This window comes from Schistocerca serialis, chromosome 2 (genome assembly GCF_023864345.2).
Source record: "Schistocerca serialis cubense isolate TAMUIC-IGC-003099 chromosome 2, iqSchSeri2.2, whole genome shotgun sequence".
Lineage (NCBI taxonomy): Eukaryota > Metazoa > Arthropoda > Insecta > Orthoptera > Acrididae > Schistocerca > Schistocerca serialis.
In genome coordinates, this window is record NC_064639.1 from 254,816,150 (window position 1) to 254,836,803 (window position 20,654).

Below are 20,654 nucleotides of genomic sequence, written 5' to 3' on the forward strand. Positions count from 1 at the left end.
GTGGGAAAAGCAGGCGCCAGGTTGAGATTCATAGGAAGAATTCTAAGAAAATGTGACTCATCGACGAAAGAAGTAGCTTACAAAACGCTTGTTCGTCCGATTCTTGAGTATTGCTCATCAGTATGGGACCCTTACCAGGTTGGATTAATAGAAGAGATAGACATGATCCAGCGAAAAGCAGCGCGATTCGTCATGGGGACATTTAGTCAGCGCGAGAGCGTTACGGAGATGCGGAACAAGCTCCAGTGGCGGACACTTCAGGAAAGGCGTTACGCAATACGGAGAGGTTTATTATCAAAATTACGAGAGAGCACATTCCGGGAAGAGATGGGCAACATATTACTACCGCCCACATATATCTCGCGTAATGATCACAACGAAAAGATCCGAGAAATTAGAGCAAATACGGAGACTTACAAGCAGTCGTTCTTCCCACGCACAATTCGTGAATGGAACAGGGAAGGGGGGATCAGATAGTGGTACAATAAGTACCCTCCGCCACACACCGTAAGGTGGCTCGCGGAGTATAGATGTAGATGTAGAATGTTCAAATGTGTGTGAAATCTGATGGGACTTCAATGCTAAGGTAATGAGTCCCTAAGCTTACACACTACTTAACCTAAATTATCCCAAGGACAAACACACACACGCCCATGCCCGAGGGAGGACTCGAACCTCCGCCAGGACCAGCCGCACAGTCCATGACTGCAGCGCCCTAGACCGCTCGGCTAATCTCGCGCGGCACAGCGGAGGTCCCTAACCAAATATTAAATGTCCTTCGCCATACTGCCACGACGGATAAAAAGTAAAACGCGGTCGACAGCCAGCGCGATGATCGTTAAAACGATCGATAACTCAGACGGGAGCCATCAGTGTACTCGAAGGTGCTATCGCTAAGTTCAATGCGAAGGTCGAGAAATTTACAGCGATAGATCGAATCCTGAGTAGTTTCCTTGGAAGCGAATAAATTGTAAGATAAACACATGCCGCCGCACGAAGTCAAGGTGGTAAAAGGTTCACAACCAATGGGAACGTGACAAGTAGAGTGAAGTTAAGAGTTAACTGCCGGAGTAGTTTACAAAAGCGAAATCCGGAAGTAAGAAGGGCGCGCCCCCCTTGACTGCCAAGGGAGTCATCGAGAAAACGGGCAGACGGGCTACTGTAAACGGGCGCCAGTGGCCAAACATATTCCACGATGGTGGATTGCGTTAAGATGCCTAAGATGGACGGGTATATGATAAATGAGATGCTCATAATCCAGTTTCGAACGATTCAAACGAACGAGGGTGGTACGATGCGCTCCCCAGGCAGTACCGTTTAGGACACACAGGACATTGAGGGACCTGGTGAAGTGGGCTGCCAGGTAAGACACGTGGGAAACCAAGAAAGTTTTCTATCAAGCATGAGCCTCAGGAATTTCGTAGTTTCAGCGAACGGAAGAGCAACAGGCCCAAAATGTAAAGACGGTGGAAGAAACCACTGCGCCGCCAAAAATTCATACAAACTGTTTTGTCAGGAAAAGTGAAAGCCATTGTCGATGCTCCACGAGTAAAGACGATCGAGACACAGCTGAAGACGCTGCTCAAGGAGACAAGTCCATGGAGAACTGCAAAGGTCGCCACGTCGTCGACGAAAGGGGAGCCGGAGATGCCTGGCGGGAAAACAGGCCATAAGAGAGTTAATTGCTATAGGAAAGAGGACGATGCTCACGACGAAACCTTGAGGCACTCCGTTCTCCTGGACAAAAGTGTCCGACAAGGTCGAATCCACAAGTACCTTGAAAACTCTGACCTTTAATAATTCCTGATGGAAATTGGGCAGGCGGGCTCTGAAGCCCCACATGTATAGAGAACGGAGGATACCAACCAGTCCTCCAGCAGGCGTCTCAGGCCTTCTCCCAATCAAAAAACACGGCCGCAGTCGGGTACTTCCGCAGAAAACCGTTCATGACATATGTTGGAAAAGTGACGAGGTGGTCAATTGCAGAACGGCGCGCTCGAAATACAAATTGTGCAGTGGCTCTAAATCCACAATGTGCAGTGGTTAGCAGAACGCGAGACTGGAGCCACCATACCGGCTGGCCATGAATCGTACGTTCCATCACGTTGCAAACACAGATGTGAGAGAAATGGTGCGGCAGCTAAGACAAAGGTGTTTTGTCCTTACCGGGCTTAGGTATGGGTACGAAAGTAGCTTCACGTCAGCGTCTGGGAAACGTGCCATAAGCGCAAATGCAATTTTACGTGCGAAGGAGAAAGTGCTTGCCCACAAGAGAAAGGTGCTTTAACATCTGAATGTGAACATCGTACGGCCCTGGCAGGAAGACTGAGTTGAAGTGAGAGCATGGTGTAGCTCCCTCAGAGTAAAGGTGGCATTGTAGCATTCACGATTATGAGAGGAGACGACTATCACCCGAGTCTTCTCCACTCGTTTCCGAAGCTGGGGTGATAGTGGGTGGAGTTCGAAATCTCCCCAAAATAGCGGCCCAAGGTGACGGAGATAGCAATAGGGTAAAGAATGGCATCATCTGCTGCGGTCAGGCCGGAAATCGGGGAGTGGACTTCGATCCCTGAGAGCCGACGAAGGTTGCACCACACCACAGAAGATGGAATATAACTGTTAAAAGAAATAGAAAATGAAACCCAGCTAGCTTTCGTGCTATCCCGAAGAATGCGACGACACTGCGCACACACCTTTTAATAAGGAAAACAGTTCCCCATCGTAGGATGATGGTTAAAAACGCGGAGAGCAGGTCTCTGCGCGCAAATCGCGTCGCGGCACTCCTCAGTCCACCAAGGCACCCCACACAGCGCGGTAAAGATGAAGTGCAAGGTATAGAACGTTCCTAAGATAGGGCATCTGATTTCAACAAATAAGCTGTCATGAATTTTTTTCCAACTTATTTTTGATTTAGTGCGGAAACATGATTTTCAGACTACGTAGACGTTCAGTACGGACGAGACTAGACAATCCACAGTCACAGAAACCTCAATAGCTCATTGCAATACGGGGGAAGTACCAAATGGGAGCTATAACTGGTGCAAACGGGGTGACAAATACCACAGCGTTTGTAGTTTCAGTGCTTTCGGCTGTGTGTGCCTTCAATGCTAGTATGTAAGAGGAAATTATTTCCTGTTTATTTAAAATCTGGAGCTTCCCCGACATCAGATTTTCTATTTAAGGTAGTGGTTGGATGACTTGTAACATTAGACGTATAGGCACCAAATACAAAAAAATCTGCAAGCTGAAATTTAGCTAGAGATAACGCTTTGCTGACACCACACGCACCACTCATAGACTACAACCACTACAAGTAGCATTTTTTTAGCCAAATGGCTTTGCACAAACTCTGACAGCAACATTAGCAGAGAATGATTGCTCAGTTGTTGGGAGTCGTACAGCAGGGTGCGACCGTACAAAATGCTATCAGTGTCTTCTGGAAAACTGGAATACCAAAACCCTGCAGAAGCAGCGAGTGGACAGGAAGGAAGGAAGATTGGAGTTTAACGTCCTGTCGACGACGAGAGCATCAGATACTGAGAACAAGTTAGGATTAGGAAAGGATGGGGAAGGAAATAAGCCGTACCCTTTCGAAAGAACTATTTCGGCATTTGCCTGTAGAGCTTTAGGAAAATTACGGGAAACCTAAATCTGGATGGCGAGATGGGGTTTGAATCGTCATCCTCCGGAATAAGAGTCCAGGTGTGATAACTGCGCACCTCGCTCGGGAAACGAGAGAACAAAAATGCACAGAAATACCATCTACAAAATGAAAACTGCCCAAACCAAACGTGCCACAACGTCTTCAAGTTGGTTCTGCGTGATCTAAAAAGTTGACCACAGGGATTAGGCGATTAAATTCCTCCTCCATGAGTATCTAACGTTAAAACTGCACTGTGAAAGTCCTAAAGTAACCTAATAACTTAGATTACGAATATATCTTACGGGTTCAAGTTTGTTTGCTAATTTCTTACAAATTAAAATAAATATTGATCATGGTCGCCAAATTTCTTTGTTTCAAATAGTTCAAATGGCCCTGAGCACTATGGGACTTAACTTCTGAGGTCATCAGTCCCCTATAACTTAGAACTACTTAAACCTAAATAACCGAAGGACATCACTCACATCCATGCCCGAGGCAGGATTCGAACCTGCGACCGTAACGGTCGCGCGGTTCCCGACTGTAGTACCTAGAAACGCTCGGCCACATCGGCCGGCTATTTCTTTATTTCCTGTTACAGTTAAGAAAAGCTTTGGTGGTGGTGGTGGTGGTGGTGGTGGTGGTGGTGTCTTCAGTCCAAAGACTAGTTTGATGCAGCTCTCTGTGCTACTCAATACTGTGCAAACCTCTTCATCTCCCAACAACTACGACTACAACTTACAGCCTTCCCAATCTGCTTTCTGTATTCATCACTTGGTCTCCCTCTATGGTTTTAACATCCCTCCAATAAAGGGCGTTCCTTTGACTGCTCGGAATGTGTCATATCAACCGATCCCTACTTCTACTCAGGTTGTGCTACAGACTTCTTTTCTGCCCAATTCTATTCAGATCCCCTCATTAGTAAGGCGATCTACACTTCTAATCTTCAGCGTTCTTCTGAAGCACCACATTTAAAAAGCTTCTACTTTCTTCTTTTCTAAACTGTTTATCGTCCACGTTTCACTTCCACACACGGCTACATTAGATGGAAATACCTCCAGAAAAGACTTCCTAACACTTAAATCTATATTTGATGTTAACAAATTTCTCTTCTTCAGAAATGCATTTCTTGCCATTGCCTGTCTACATTTTACATCTTGTCTACTTCGGCCATTATCAGTTTTTTGCTGCCCAAATAGCATCTACTACTTTAGGTGTCTCGTATCCTAATATAATTCCCTCTGCATCACCTCATTTAATTCACCAGCAATGCAGTATAATTGTTTTGCTTCTGTTGATGTTCAAAACTACACCCATCTTTCAAGACACTGTACACTCCCTTCAAGTGCTCTTGGAAGTCTTTCGCTTTGTTTAAGAGAATTAGGATGTCATCGGCAAACTTCAAAGTTTTTATTTCTTGTCTCTGAACTTTAATTCCTTCTCCAAATTTTTCTTTGATTTCCTTCACTCCTTACTGCTTTAGTGGTATAATTTACGGTGCTAGCAGTACACTTTAGAAAACATAAATTGCACCACTTTGCACATTTCCACCTATTGTGTTGTACATATTAATCTGTCGATATTTTCGAAACTTTCAGCGTATGTGTTGTGAGAATGGGCTCAACGTCGTACACTTTATGATTCTATATGCTACTTACAACTGTATAAGAATAAGAGCTAATTAGTCATATTGCGACGTTATATATTCTTTCTAAAACATATTTTATTCTGTATATTTCATTTACTACATAATTTTAGATGGCTTTATTTACTGTTCCTAATTTTAAATCAGCCATGTAAGGCAAATGACAAGCGCTCCTAAAACGATGTAAGCTTGTATAAAAACTTAGAAAGGCTACGTTTAGTCAGTCTGCTGGTAGTTGTCTCGCTTACATGATAATACGTGAAATATTATGACGCAACCTTACACCGTGAATCATCCTGTGATCTCATTATTTAACGCTGTGAAGTTTAGCGACGTGGATGAGTACATCAATGAAGTACCTTTTTATGCTTGCTTGAAACACAGCTTTTTTTAAAAAGAATTCTGTGTAGGGATATTGAAAACAGCTACCGAAACCGGTATAGCCATATATATCTTTCTGCAAGATTTGATAATGATGATTAACTCCGTATGTTAAAGGTGAAACCGTAGTCGCAATCTGCTTTGCACCTCACGTGGAGGCACACAGGATGTCTACTTTTTCTTCAAGGACGGATGTTCCGCGTTTAAAACCATTTAATAAGAGACAAAACGTGAAGTAGCTAGAATGATGTGTCCTCAAAGAGATTCGTAGTATAAGAGCTGTACGAATAACTAACAGTGCTCCCATTAAACTAACTCCTAAAACCCATTACTGGAACAAATTTTTGGACCGGACATGCTTGAGAACTTTATTATTTCGAAAAAAATTATAAAAACAGATCTTATCACAAGCTAAATTGTCAATTATGGCGGATAATGATATCCGGAGCATGTAGTTTTAATGTATTTTCGAGAAGCCATAGGTTAAACAAGATGTAGAAAGCACCTGGATTTGAATACCCGTCATGGGTTTGTTAATATAGAAGTAAAAAAAGTTAGAGAGTAATGGACCTAATTTAACAACTGCAATACCGAGAGCCAAGTAATAACGTACAATGAAAAGGCATTGTCGACGCATACATTGAAGGAGTACCAAGTAGCGGATTACCCGAGTTTATGAGAACCCGAGACCGCACGAATAACTGAAAAACATGGATAATGTAAACCAGTCATGTTTCAATGGAAACATGCTACATGTTCCATTTGAAAGCCCACTACTTGACAGTAACTGAAAATTACAAAATTGTACTTAAAACACACTATTTCGTAACACGCTTTACTTCGCATCATTTGTTTTCACTTCCCTTTCTGAAAGCAGCAGTCCAACTTCTTGTGCATGCGTTCTCTAAAGACAGGTCTCATTTTACGCAGAGACTGGTACTGCCAAACGAACTATGACCTGCCTACTATGTTAACAGATGAAGGCACTTCCGTGACTCAGTGTGCGTCACAACAGGTTCCTCGATCACGTCGCTACGCTATCTTCCTCTTCCGGATTCACTCTGAATCATACCCACGTCACTTAACTACACAAGTCTTGGTGCATACGCATCACCGTTTCATCACTCACTGATATTGCCGTCATCTACACCTTCACAACATAAAATATGCATTCTAACTGAAAACATTCTTTCTAATTATAAAAGAATATTTCAGGTTTCTTTTTTTCGAAAATCGGTGAAACATACTCGAATAAAAAGGCAAGTCTATAACCAGCATCCGGATAATCGGGAGTTGGTCGTACATCGATTATACATTCAGAGCGATGCAAGAAGAGTATTCTTTGTCATAGAATCTCCTACAAACCTAAGTACATGGGCGTCTGCTTTCACGTCACCATCTACGAATACTCTTCGCACAATTCTGACGTAAATACAGTTGTACATGAATTCTGAATGCTTTCAAAACAGGTAACTTTATCGGTAGTGCTAAATCATGCTGCTGCATCTGAAGAGAGATACTGAAGTCAGATTAATCACACGTTTCGACAAAATCACCTGATATTAGACAGATGTTGGTATCTTAACAAGATAATGCAAAATTAAAGGCACTTTAATCGTGATTAGGCCACGTATCGTCTAATGTGGACTCCTACTGTCACTTATCTGGCGTAATTCGGTTTTCTTGCCATGCGCTGAGGCGCTTAGCGGATTTAAGTCGCTGTATGTCTCCAGTCATGTTAGATGAACTGGTGAAGGTTGAGAAAATAGGTTACACTGACAAAGGGGCTGAGAAGACTGATACCAAGAACGAGAACGTAACCCATAGCATGCTAAATGTATGTTGTTGTAGTGGTCTTCAGTCCTGAGACTGGTTTGATGCAGCTCTCCATGCTACTCTATCCTGTGCAAGCTGCTTCATCACCCAGTACCTACTGCAACCTACATCCTTCTGAATCTGCTTAGTTTATTCATCTCTTGGTCTCCCTCTACGATTTTTACCCTCCACGCTGCCCTCCAATACTAAATTGGTGATCCCTTGACGCCTCAGAACATGTTCTACCAACCGATCCCTTCTTCTAGTCAAGTTGTGCCACAAACTTCTCTTCTCCCCAATCCTATTCAATACTTCCTCATTAGTTATGTGATCTACCCATCTAATCTTCAGCATTCTTCTGTAGCACCACATTTCAAAAGCTTCTATTCTCTTCTTGTCCAAATCTATTTACCGTCCATGTTTCACTTCCATACATGGCTACACTCCATACAAATACTTTCAGAAATAACTTCCTGACACTTAAATCTATACTCGATGTTAACAAATTTCTCTTCTTCAGAAACGCTTTCCTTGCCATTGCCAGTCTGCATTTTGTATCCTCTCTACTTCGTCCATCATCAGTTATTTTGCTCCCCAAATAACGAAACTCCTTTACTACTTTAAGTGTCTCATTTCCTAATCTAATACCATCAGCATCACCCGACTTAACTCGACTACATTCCATTATCCTCGTTTTGCTTTTGTTGATGTTCATCTTATATCCTCCCTTCAAGACACCATCCATTCCGTTCAACTGCTCTTCCAAGTCCTTTGCTGTCTCTGACAGAATTACAATGTCATCGGCGAACCTCAAAGTTTTTATTTCTTCTCCATGGATTTTAATACCTACTCCGAACTTTTCTTTTGTTTTCTTTATTGCTTGCTCAATATACAGATTGAATAACATCGGGGAGAGGCTACAACCCTGTCTTACTCCCTTCCCAACCATTGCTTCCCTTTCATGTCCCTCAACTCTTATAACTGCCATCTGGCTTCTGTACAAATTGTAAATAACCTTTCGCTCCCTGTATTTTACCCCTGCCACCTTCAGAATTTGAAAGACAGTATTTCTGTCAACATTGACAAAAGCTTACTCTAAGTCTAGAAATGCTAGAAACGTAGGTTTGCCTTTCCTTAATCTAGCTTCTAAGATAAGTCGTAGGGTCAGTATTGCCTCACGTGTTCCAATATTTTTACGGAATCCAAACTGATCTTCCCAAGGGCGGCTTCCACTATTTTTCCCATTCGTCTGTAAAGAACTCGCGTTAGTATCTTGCAGCAGTGCCTCACTAAACTGATAGTTCTGTCAACACCTGCTTTCTTTGGGATTGGAATTATTACATTCTTCTTGAAGTCCGAGGGAATTTCGCCTGTCTCATACATCTTGCTCACCAGATGGTAGAGTTTTGTCAGGACTGGCTCTCCCAAGGCTGTCAGTAGATCTAAGGGAATGTTCTCTATTCCCGGGGCCTTGTTTCGAGTCAGGTCTTTCAGTGCTCTGTCGAACTCTTCACGCAGAATCATATCTCCCATTTCATCTTCATCCTCTTCCATTTCCATGATGTTGTCCTGAAGTACATCGCCCTTGTATAGACCCTCTATATACTCCTTCCACCTTTCTGCTTTCCCTTCTTTGCTTATAACTGGGTTTCCATCTGAGCTCCTGATATTCATACAAATGGTTCTCTTCTCTTCAAAGGTCTCTCTAATTTTCCTGTAGGCAGTGTCTATCTTACCCCCAGTGAGATCAGCCTCTACATCCTTACATTTGTCCCCTAGCCATGTCTGCTATATATCCTTCCGGAAAGCTATATTTCTGTTTCACAAAGAATACAGTAACTAAATCATGGAGTTTCTGAGGCTTCCTTCTGAATAAGACACTAATCAGGCGTTTTACACAAGAGAAACATCATAGTTCACATTAGACGTCACTTACGAATTTCTTTAACCTGGCAATGACATGAAAGCAGTTGGTACTATAGAGAACTGTGTCGTACTGCTTTAGGAAACTGACGTCCGCGTACTGACTTTCAAATACTGTAAGTATGCCGAACATCAGCGAGGGCCACTACGACGGTTGATGTCAACTGTATACTTGTGACTCGAGTAGTAAAATAAGCGCGGTTTTGTCTATCAGTGCCTGTACGTTAATTGCAGTGTAACTCAGTGGCTCAGCGATTAAGTGTTGGACTAGAAATTCATAGGCCCAGAGTTCAATTCTCAGTCGTTACCAGAACTGTTTTGTCACTTAATACTTATTTCATCTCTGGCAATGACTTCTTCCTGTGAAAAATGCTAAAGAACACCGTAGTTTGCTGTCACTGTTGACCTGTAGCTCCCCCTAAAAATCTCTGGGTGCATCACTTCAAGGGTCAAGCTGTATCACCCCCAAGAGGACTATAACTAGTAAAGCACTACTGATCAAATGAATCACTGGATTGAGCTGAGAAGCGTAAAGCTATCGAACTGCGCGCTCTCAGCAGGCAGAGAACCCGCGCATCATTGCTTATGGGCGGGTAGCATACACAACATCTACCAGGCGGTTAGCTTCTGGCACTGCGTACGGACTACAATATGATGCAAAGTTTCCGTCAAATTTCATTAACTCAACAACAGCATCAAAATAGTAGCAGAATCGAAGGCCATTACATTACCCTAAAACTTTATTTACAGAAATCAATGCAGTTACTTTCTATTTGCAATCTTTTTACGGTACTTGGTATAGAATTCATAGTGTCTCGCAAGGTATGAGTCGTATTTGGGTGAAACTATGTACTTGGTTCGTCGTGTGTCACCAATTGCAGTGGTGGTAGTCCGTCATTGTGGAATCCCTAGTAATCGAATTATAGAGATATATGACCTGTGAATGTACGTCCTTGGTGTGCGTACCACCACCACGGCATTTCGTGCAGTGTAGCATTGTGAGAAGGGGCCTTTACGATACCTTAATTCAGGTAGTTCCCACCTCTGTTGTCGAGCACAAGGAACTAAGGGCAGTGATTTAGTGGTATTTACACGTCCTGGATTATTCTGGCTTCATGCACTTAAATATTCGGGTATGTTTGAAGTATAATAGCGACGTATTTACCATCGGCTCTTACTATATTTATATTTCTAGTTCGAAGTTTTCACATTAGTATTTTAACATTTTGTTGTTTTCAGTCAGCATGCATCACATCAATCCAGTTCATAACGTGCACATTTTACGAAGTTATGTCAACAGTATTTCGTAAAGTGATGGAAGCTGGAACTGAAGACTTTTCTTTTGCGAATGCTCTATTCCGACTCATTAACGGTAATTTCTTTGGAGAAATATTTCTGACTGTAAATTATACATTAGATGTTGATGGTGAGAATACTTTTGAAAAAGAATTGTTAACGGGGCCGCAGCAATTGGAAGTGAGAATGAAATAGATTATCCTAGAAGTGAGTACGAACCATCATCACCAAAAAAAAATATCCAAACGAAACCACTTGGTTCAAATGGCTCTGAGCACTATGGGACTTAACTTCTGAGGTCATCAGTCCCCTAGAACTTAGAACTACTTAAACCTAACTAACCTAAGGACATCACACACATCCATGCCCGACGCAGGATTCGAACCTGCGACCGTAGCAGTCCCGCGGTTCCGGACTGCAGCGCCTAGAGCCGCACGGCCACCGCGGCCGGTACGAAACCACTATAGAGGTACATAAGAAAACGTATGCACATACAGAAAATTTAAAAACGAGCGTAAAAGAAAATATGTATCGAAGACCGCATAGAAGTTTAATTGTACAACGACTGTAGTTAATAAAACGGCAAAGTTTTGCAAAATCCGTTCCAAAATCATATCAATAATCTTTAATAAAAAAGGAAATGTTTGAAAAATTTAAAGAAGAGATAGTGGATTGTCCATGATAAAAATTTACGAAATTGGGCTATTATTTCTGCCAAGAAACACTTATAAATGCCTTGCGTCGGAAACTTTTGTAGACAGGTTTATAAGAGAAAACCTCATTCATTATCCACAAAATAACAAGATTCTTTTTTTCTATGAAAGAATTTAAGGACGAAAGTCTGCTGCAGAATTCTTACACAAAGTCGACGCCTTAATCGCAGTTGAAGTGTAGTATTTTCAATAAAGACCAACCACGATCTGAATGTGAAATGCAAGTGGACGAATTTTATCGAATGTAGGAAAAAAGCACATACATGCTGTGGTGAAATTTATTCCATGTGTAACATATTCTTATACTGTCCCACTTCATGTGTCACCTCCAGAATTTCTTGTTACAAAAATGAGCATTGTTTCAAGAACAAAATGGGCAGTTCTGACCAAGAGTTTGACATCTAACAATATGAGAAATTACTTTTAAAATAGTTGTCGATACTAGCACAAGTCAAACCGATGATGTGATATTTCAAGAATCTGAAATTCAGACATCCTTAAATGGTAAACGTATTCGCACAGAAATTACCATCCTCCCCCCTTGCCCCACGGAATACTAAATACATCCACCAGCCATTCGATCTCTACTTTTTCAGGCAATATAAACCTGCTGTTTGCAGGCTTGCAGATTCCTTTACAAACACATTTATTTGGGAGGCATCGCAAGATACAATACATTACCGAGAACTAATAATGGAGCTTAAGAGTTATTTATCACCCGATGTCTGTGCCGGTTTTCAAGGACTCGCAAACCTGTGTACATGTGACAGATTAACAGTAATGAATTTCAATAGCATATTAAAATCAATGTTACAAACAGGAAGTATGATTGTGGCATCCAACATCGTGAAGACGGTACTGTTATTAATTGTTTGTACTGTTCTCAACAGTTCTGAGCGGAACATCTTTCAATAACACCTCATTACCACACTTTAACACTATCAAATGATGCAGAAAAATACACCAGCACAGTAATACTATTTTGTAATAAAAGAGTACAAGTCCGTATCTCTAGAAACGTTGCACTTAGATATCTCGTACTAACTGTGAATCAAAATATTCTTTAAACGTATAATAAAGCGCGCACGCTCCTGTGTGTGTGTGTGTGTGTGTGTGTGTGTGTGTGTGTGTGTGTGTGTGTGTGTGCGTGCGTGCACGCACGCATGCTTTGTTTATTTGTTGTTATATCTCTGCAATTTTCAAGCTGCTAGGTTAGTTTAGTTATCGCTGCCGTGCTGTTAATCATGGCTGCTCCGCTTTTTACTTGCACCAAAGAAAAGCAACGTTCAGTGATCCGTTTTTTGTGGTCAGAAGGCATCAGGGGCCGATATTCATCAAAGACTTTCGGTACAGTACGAGAACAGTGTTTTGCCACAACGGAGTGCCTACCAATGGATTGAAAAATTCCGAAATGGTCGTACAAGTGTTACGCACGATGAAGGAGCCGGACGGCCGTTTACGTCACAAAGGAAGAAACTATTGAGCGTTCACGTGAAATGATTCTCTTAGACGATTAACTACTGACGAAGCGGCACATCGTCTGCAAATTAGTTACGGTTCTGTCTACGAAATCATGCACAACAGACTTGGGTTTCATAAAGTTTATGCAAAATGGGTCCCAAAACAAACGCGCTTGGACATCTGCAAAAAAACATTTGGATCGCTATGGTAACGAAGGGGACAACTTCTTAGACAGGATCATTACTGGTGACGAAACAAGGATCCATCACTACGGGCCGGAGAGTAAACGGCAGAGTATGGAATGGAATCATCCAAATTCGCCGTACAAGAAAAAGTTCAAGACCCAATCGTCCGCAGGTAAACTGATGCTAACGGTTTTTTGGGACGCACAAGATCCAGTGCTCGACCATTATGGGGAAAGGGGCACAACAATAAACAGTGTACGTTACAGTGAGATGATAACTGCCAGTCACAGTGAGATGCTTATTGCCAGGCTAAAGCCTGCAATTCGAAGCAAACGCCGAGAATTGCTGTCAAAAGGTGTTGTCTTGTTGCACGACAATGCCCGTCCGCAGACTGCTGCCCACACTGCTGAAACGCTCCAGAAACTCAAATTTGAAGTACTGGATCACCCTCCTTATAGTTCCGATCTTGCTCCTTCTATCAATTGTTTGGTCCACTTGAACAGGCATTAAGAGGCCGTCAATTTGCCTCGGACGAAGCAGTGAAAGATGCGGTGCATTCCTGGCTCGCTGCTCAACCGAGAACCTTCTTTTATGAGGACATCAGGAAGTTTGTACAACGATGGACCAAGTGCGTTGAAACGCAAGGATACTGTGTCGAAAAATGATGTTCTTGTAAGTTTCCTATTTGATTACAATAAAATTTTATAACTACTTTGCGGATAATAATTGAATTACCCTCGTATATACTATACAACTGAGTTAATCTTCATTTTCGTTAGGGTGTAACACTGTCATTTGCCTGCAGAACGGACATATCACTCAAATGTATGGTATTAGTGCTCGAAAACATGACGTTTCCGTAACAGGGGATCGTGACCATTGCGTTCACAGACTAACTGAGCCTGATATTCGGTTTTCACCGAAATACTATCGTACACTTGAAACACCTGCCCTGTCAGCTCTGCATGTAATCCTCGTGGCGACTACGGTTAGGTCTCGGTTATAATCTCTTACCCTTCGTGAGAGCACTGAATTAGGAATTTTCATTTATGATATTGTCTCATCGACGACAGTGCGAATGAGTGTATTTGGGTGCTCCACGCCAAAGATATGAACGTTTGCAGCTGACAGAATCATCAGCGATAGTGAGATGATTATGAAATTTTTTAAACATTTTACTTTTTCAGTAAGCTTTTCACAATGTTGACTGGGAAACTCTTTCAAAAACTGAAGCTAGAAAGCTAAAACGCGAAGAGCGTTTACTCGGTTATGAGAATCGTACGATGTAGATAGAAGCAATGGTTGAGAAATGAGTGAGACAGGGTTGTAGTCTATCTCCAAAGTGTCAATAGGTAATCAACGGATTGCTGGTTCAAATCTAGCTTTTTTAGTTTTGTTTTTTCGTTTAATTTGAATATCTGCAGCATCTAAAGATAAAATACATGCAATATACGCTAATTAACACATGTCATAATTATGTATTAAAAATGCACGTCTTCATGTTTCCAATTATATATTGCACCCAAAAGTCCTTTTTTCGTTCCCGATACAAATCCTTCATTGCGTTATTTCAGAAAACATTTTTAATGAAGATTTTTAAATTTAAAATTACAGAGTTATTAACATTATTTCATAAAACACTGATTATTGAGAACTTATATTTGGAATGAAAACTAATTTTGCCTGAGATTTGTAATTAGAAAACAATTCAATAGATAGTATGTTAACTAGCGTACATACCATGAATTTTATCTCTAAATTAAATATTTATTAGACTTAAGCGAAAAAATTAAAAAACTATGCGAGATTCGAACCACCGATCCACTGATTACCCGTTTATTATTCTTCAACGCTACTGAGGGAGTCACACAACCTGTACTGATACTTACATCAGCTTCAGGGAATCAAAGTTCATACTTGATTTTCTCGAGAATTTTTTAGTGTTGCATCAAACTAATACGGAAGATGGAAATTTAAGTTCTGAACTTCATGCAGCATAACTATAAAAAATTCCAAACATTCGATTGCTGGGTGGTCCCCTTACCAGATGATTTCACGTAACTATCCGAAGAGTTTAGCGGGTATTAGATCTCGGCTTCTTCAGAATAAGAGGTCTGTGTGCGTCTCGATCTATACTTGTCAATGCATCACGTGTGCTAGTCGCTTTCAAAACTTGTGTGTTGTCTTCGTGGTTAAGTCATTAAATGTTTAAGACGGAATGGTTTGTCTTGTCGTTCTCCAGAACTTTAAATGAATCACACTCACCAAATGTGATTAATCAGACCCCATTCCGTTGTCATCGTTCTGCTTTTGTCGATGTTCATCTTATATCCTCCTTTCGAGACATTGTCCATTCTGTTCAACTGCTCTTCCAAGACCTTTGCTACCTCTAACAGAATTAGAATGTCATCGGCAAACCTCAAAAGTTTTCATTTGTTCTCCCTGAACTTCAATTCCTACTCCAAATTTTTCTGTTGTTTTCTTTACTGCTTGCTCAATATACAGATTGAATAGCATCGCGGAGAGGCTACAACCCTGTCTCACTCCCTTCCCAACCACTGCTTCCCTTTCATACCCCTCGACTCTTGTAACTGCTATCTGGTTTCTGTACGAATTGTAAATAGCCTATAGCTCCCTGTATTTTACCCCTGCCACCTTCAGAATTTGCAAGAGTATTCCAGTCAACATTTTCAAAAGCTTTCTCATAGTCTACAAATGCTACAAAGGTAGGTTTGCCTTTCCTCATTCTATCTTCTATGAGAAGTCATAGGGTCAGTATTAGCTCGCATATTCTTACATTTCTCAGGAAACCAAACTGATCTTCCCCGTGATCGGCTTCTACCAGTTTTTCCATCTTTCTGTTGTAAAGGATTCGTGTTAGTTTTTTGCAGCCGTGACTCATTAAACTGATAGTTCGGGAATTCCCACACCTATTAGCACCTGCTTCCTTTGGAATTGGGATTATCATATTCTTCTCAAGTCTGAGATAATTTCGCCTGTTTCATACATCCTGCTCACCATGGAAGAGTTTTATCATGGCTGGGTCTCCCAAGGCTATCATTAGATCTAACGGAATGTTGTCTACTCCCGTGGCCTTATTCTGACTTAAGTCTTTCATTGGTGTGTTAAATTCTTCACTCAATATTACTCGTATATCTTCCTTCTCACCTTCATCTACGTCCTCTTCCATATCCATGATACTGCCCTCCAGCACATCGCACTTGTATAGATCCTCTATATACTCCTTCCACCTTTCTGCTTTTTCTTCTTTGCTTAGGACGGGTTTTCCATCAGAGCTCTCGATATTTATACGGGTGGTTCTTATTCTTCAAAAGTCTCTTTAATTTTCCTGAAGGCAGCATCTATTTACCCCTACTGACGTATGCATCTACTTCCTGATGTTTGTCCTCTAGCCATTCCTACTTAGCCATTTTGCACTTCCTGTCCTCATTTTTTTGACGTTTATATTCCTTTTTGCTTGCTTCACTTATTGCATTTTTGTATTTTCTCCTTTCATGGGTCAAATTCAATGTCTCTCGTGTTAACCAAGGATTTCTACTAGCCCACATGTTTTCACCTACCTGACCTTCTGCTGCCTTCACAATTTCATCTCTCAGAGCTACCCATTCTTCTTCCACTGTATTCCTTTCCGCCGTTCTTGTCAATCGTTCCCTAATGCTCCCTCTACAACACACTAGACCCTCTGGTTCTTGAATTTTGTCCAAGTCCTATCTCTTTAAATTCCTGCCTCTACAGCCGTCCATAATTACGAAAGTGTTGCCAGTCCAGGATTTTGTGCTCGAACTGATCTCTCGATTACGCCCCATAAATGTTCGATGGGATTTATGTAGGGCGATATGGATGTTCAAATCATTGCCTCGAATTTTCCAGAATGTTCTTCAACCCAATTGCGAACAATTTTGTCCCGGTAAAATGGCGCATGGTCATCGGTAAAAATTCCACCAGTATTTGAAAAGAAATCCATGAACGGCTGCAACTGGTCTCCAAGTAGCCGAACATAACCATTTGCAGGAAATGATCGGTTGAGTTTAACTAGAGGACCCAGTCCATACCATGTAAACGCAGCCCACATCTTTACGCAGACACTAACAGCCTGCACAGCCCTCGGGCATGTCTGTGTGTGTGTTGTCCTTAGCCTAAGTTAGTTTAAGTTAGATTAAGTAGTGTGTACGCTTAGGGACCGGTGACCTCCCCCCCCCCCCCTTAAAAAAAAAAGCTCTGGCTCTGAGCACTGTGGGACTTAACATCTTAGGTCATCAGTCCCCTAGAACTTAGAACTACTTAAACCTAACTAACCTAACGACATCACACACATCCATGCCCGAGGCAGGATTCGAACCTGCGACCGTAGCAGTCCCGCGGTTCCGGACTGCAGCGCTTAGAACCGCACGGCCACCGCGGCCGGCTGGTGACCTTGGCAGTTTGGTCCTATAAGATCTTACCAGAAATTTCCAATTTCTAATTGCAGAGCGCCTTGTTGACCACTTAGGCTTAGTGGGGTCTGCGCCACACCCACACGTTACCATCGGTTCTTTTCAACTGAAATCGGGACTCATTTGAGCAGGCCACGGTTTTCCAGTCGTCTAGGGTGCAATCGATAAGATCACGAGACCAGGAGAGGTTCTGCAGGCGATGCCTTGCTGTTACCAAAGGCACTTGCATCCACTGTCTGTTACCATAGCACATTAACGCCAAATTTCACTGCAGTGCACTGTCCTAACGTTCGTTACGTCCCACATTGATGTCTGCGGTTATTTCACGAAGTGTTGCTTGTCTATTAGCACTGCAAACAGGGCTGCACTAGGTCGCAAAGTGAAGGCCATCGGTCACTGTGTTGTCCGTGGTGAGAGGCAATGCTTGAAATTTGGTATTCGTGGGACACACTTGACACTGTCCATCTCGGAATACTTAATTACCTAATGATTTCCGAAACGGAATGTCCCATGCATCAACGACCATTCCGCGTTCAAAGTCTGTGAATTCCCTTCGTGTGGCCGTAATCTCGTTGGAATCTTTTCACATGAATCTCCGGAGTACAAATGACAGCTCCGCCAACGCACTGCCCTTTTATACCTTGCGTACGCGGTACTGCCATCTGTGTATATGCATATCGCTAAACCGTGACTTTTGTCACCTTTTCGTATACCAAGGAGCGTAATGAATTGCAGTTAATTTAAGCTGCTGTACACACCTAAATGCCTGCGCGCTGACACTTTGCGAGTAGACGCGAACGTTTTAGAGGCCTGCAGGGAAGACTCGATGGACTCGCATGGCGCGGCGGTCTGACATTAACATACAAGCGGCGGGCTACCTGTGTTAAATGCCGGCGAGACGGGCGCGGCCCAGCCGTGGGATCATGTCGTAATTAGCGAAACGGGGAAGCGCCCTATCATATGCACGGCACGGCCTGCTAATTAGACACAAGTTGATCGGCCGCTACGGAGCAGAGGGCGCTGCTTTCCTAATAGCTGCCTGCTCTTCACTAATTTGCATTTGCAGTCCCGGAATACAAAACTGCCATTATGACTCATTCTGGCGGAACTACTTGTCTTATGATAAAAGGCTGGCTAAAAAGGGCAAAAAAAATCAACTAAACTCCGCCCTACATTAAGTCTTCCTCTTCTCTGATGACGTAAAATAGCAAAATAAGCTCCAGTAGTTAGATGTAATAATAAACGAGCTATTAACTTTTTTTACGAAATATTATTTACTGCATAAGTCACTTGTTACTAACGTTTTATTAGCACAACGCGTTTCTGCAGCGTACTGCCGTCATCAGGTGTATTTACAGTTACCTTTACATTGTAACTAGCATGAAATGAGGTTAGTTTCCTTTGTTGTGTGAGCCAGTGAGGTTAAGTGTCGAGAAAGGCGCCTTTTCACAAAGATACATATGTTATGGTGTGTTCATTATAGGATAGGCATGATTAGTCATTTTTAGTGAATTTAATTTTTTGTTGCTAATTTCGTTGTCCGGCAGACAGAGCACAGTAACTAGTACATAACAACTGAACACTTTCACATCATTTGTTTACATCAATCCAAACTGTATTAAAAGCTAAAACAATGAAGCTGAAACATTTATATCTAGATGTATTTATGCCGTGGCAAATATTAGGCGAGTAGTTTGTAAAGACTTTTTTTGTTAATGAAATAGGCATTCAACATTAAGAAATTTTTGAAGACGTTAATATCATTATTTTCAAGTTTACCATCTAGTAATGTGTGTCCATGTACTGTGCCATGAATGAATATTTCCAGTTCTTCATCTAACCCCATGTGCTGTCCCTTGTCCATATTATGTACACTCCTGGAAATTCAAATAAGAACACCGTGAATTCATTGTCCCAGGAAGGGGAAACTTTATTGACACATTCCTGGGGTCAGATACATCACATGATCACACTGACAGAACCACAGGCACATAGACACAGGCAACAGAGCATGTACAGTGTCGGCACTAGTACAGTGTATATCCACCTTTCGCAGCAATGCAGGCTGCTATTCTCCCATGGAGACGATCGTAGAGATGCTGGATGTAGTCCTGTGGAACGGCTTGCCATGCCATTTCCACCTGGCGCCGCAGTTGGACCAGCGTTCGTGCTGGACGTGCAGACCGCGTGAGACGACGCTTCATCCAGTCCCAAACATGCTCAATGGGGGACAGATCCGGAGATCTTGCTGGCCAGGGTAGTTGACTTACACCTTCTAGAGCACGTTGGGTGGCACGGGATACATGCGGACGTGCATTGTCCTGATGGAACAGCAAGTTCCCTTGCCGGTCTAGGAATAGTAGAACGATGGGTTCGATGACGGTTTGGATGTACCGTGCACTATTCAGTGTCCCCTCGACGATCACCAGTGGTGTACGGCCAGTGTAGGAGATCGCTCCCCACACCATGATGCCGGGTGTTGGCCCTGTGTGCCTCGGTCGTATGCAGTGTAGATTGTGGCGCTCACCTGCACGGCGCCAAACACGCATACGACCATCATTGGCACCAAGGCAGAAGCGACTCTCATCGCTGAAGACGACACGTCTCCATTCGTCCCTCCATTCACGCCTGTCGCGACACCACTGGAGGCGGGCTGCACGATGTTGGGGCGTGAGCGGAAGACGGCCTAACGGTGTGCGGGACCGTAGCCCAGCTTCATGGAGACGGTTGCGAATGGTCCTCGCCGATACCCCAGGAGCAACAGTGTCCCTAATTTGCTGGGAAGTGGCGGTGCGGTCCCCTACGGCACTGCGTAGGATCCTACGGTCTTGGCGTGCATCCGTGCGTCGCTGCGGTCCGGTCCCAGGTCGACGGGCACGTGCACCTTCCGCCGACCACTGGCGGCAACATCGATGTACTGTGGAGACCTCACGCCCCACGTGTTGAGCAATTCGGCGGTACGTCCACCCGGCCTCCCGCATGCCCACTATACGCCCTCGCTCAAAGTCCGTCAACTGCACATACGGTTCACGTCCACGCTGTCGCGGCATGCTACCAGTGTTAAAGACTGCGATGGAGCTCCGTATGCCACGGCAAACTGGCTGACACTGACGGCGGCGGTGCACAAATGCTGCGCAGCTA

The 20,654-nt window shown here is 42.9% G+C and overlaps 1 protein-coding gene across 3 annotated transcripts in view; it reads right to left on the reverse strand.

The window, feature by feature from the left end:
• LOC126457010 (serine/threonine-protein phosphatase 2B catalytic subunit 2-like) overlaps positions 1–20,654 on the reverse strand; it is an 804,363-nt gene that overhangs the window by 242,141 nt on the left and 541,568 nt on the right. The window lies entirely within an intron of this gene.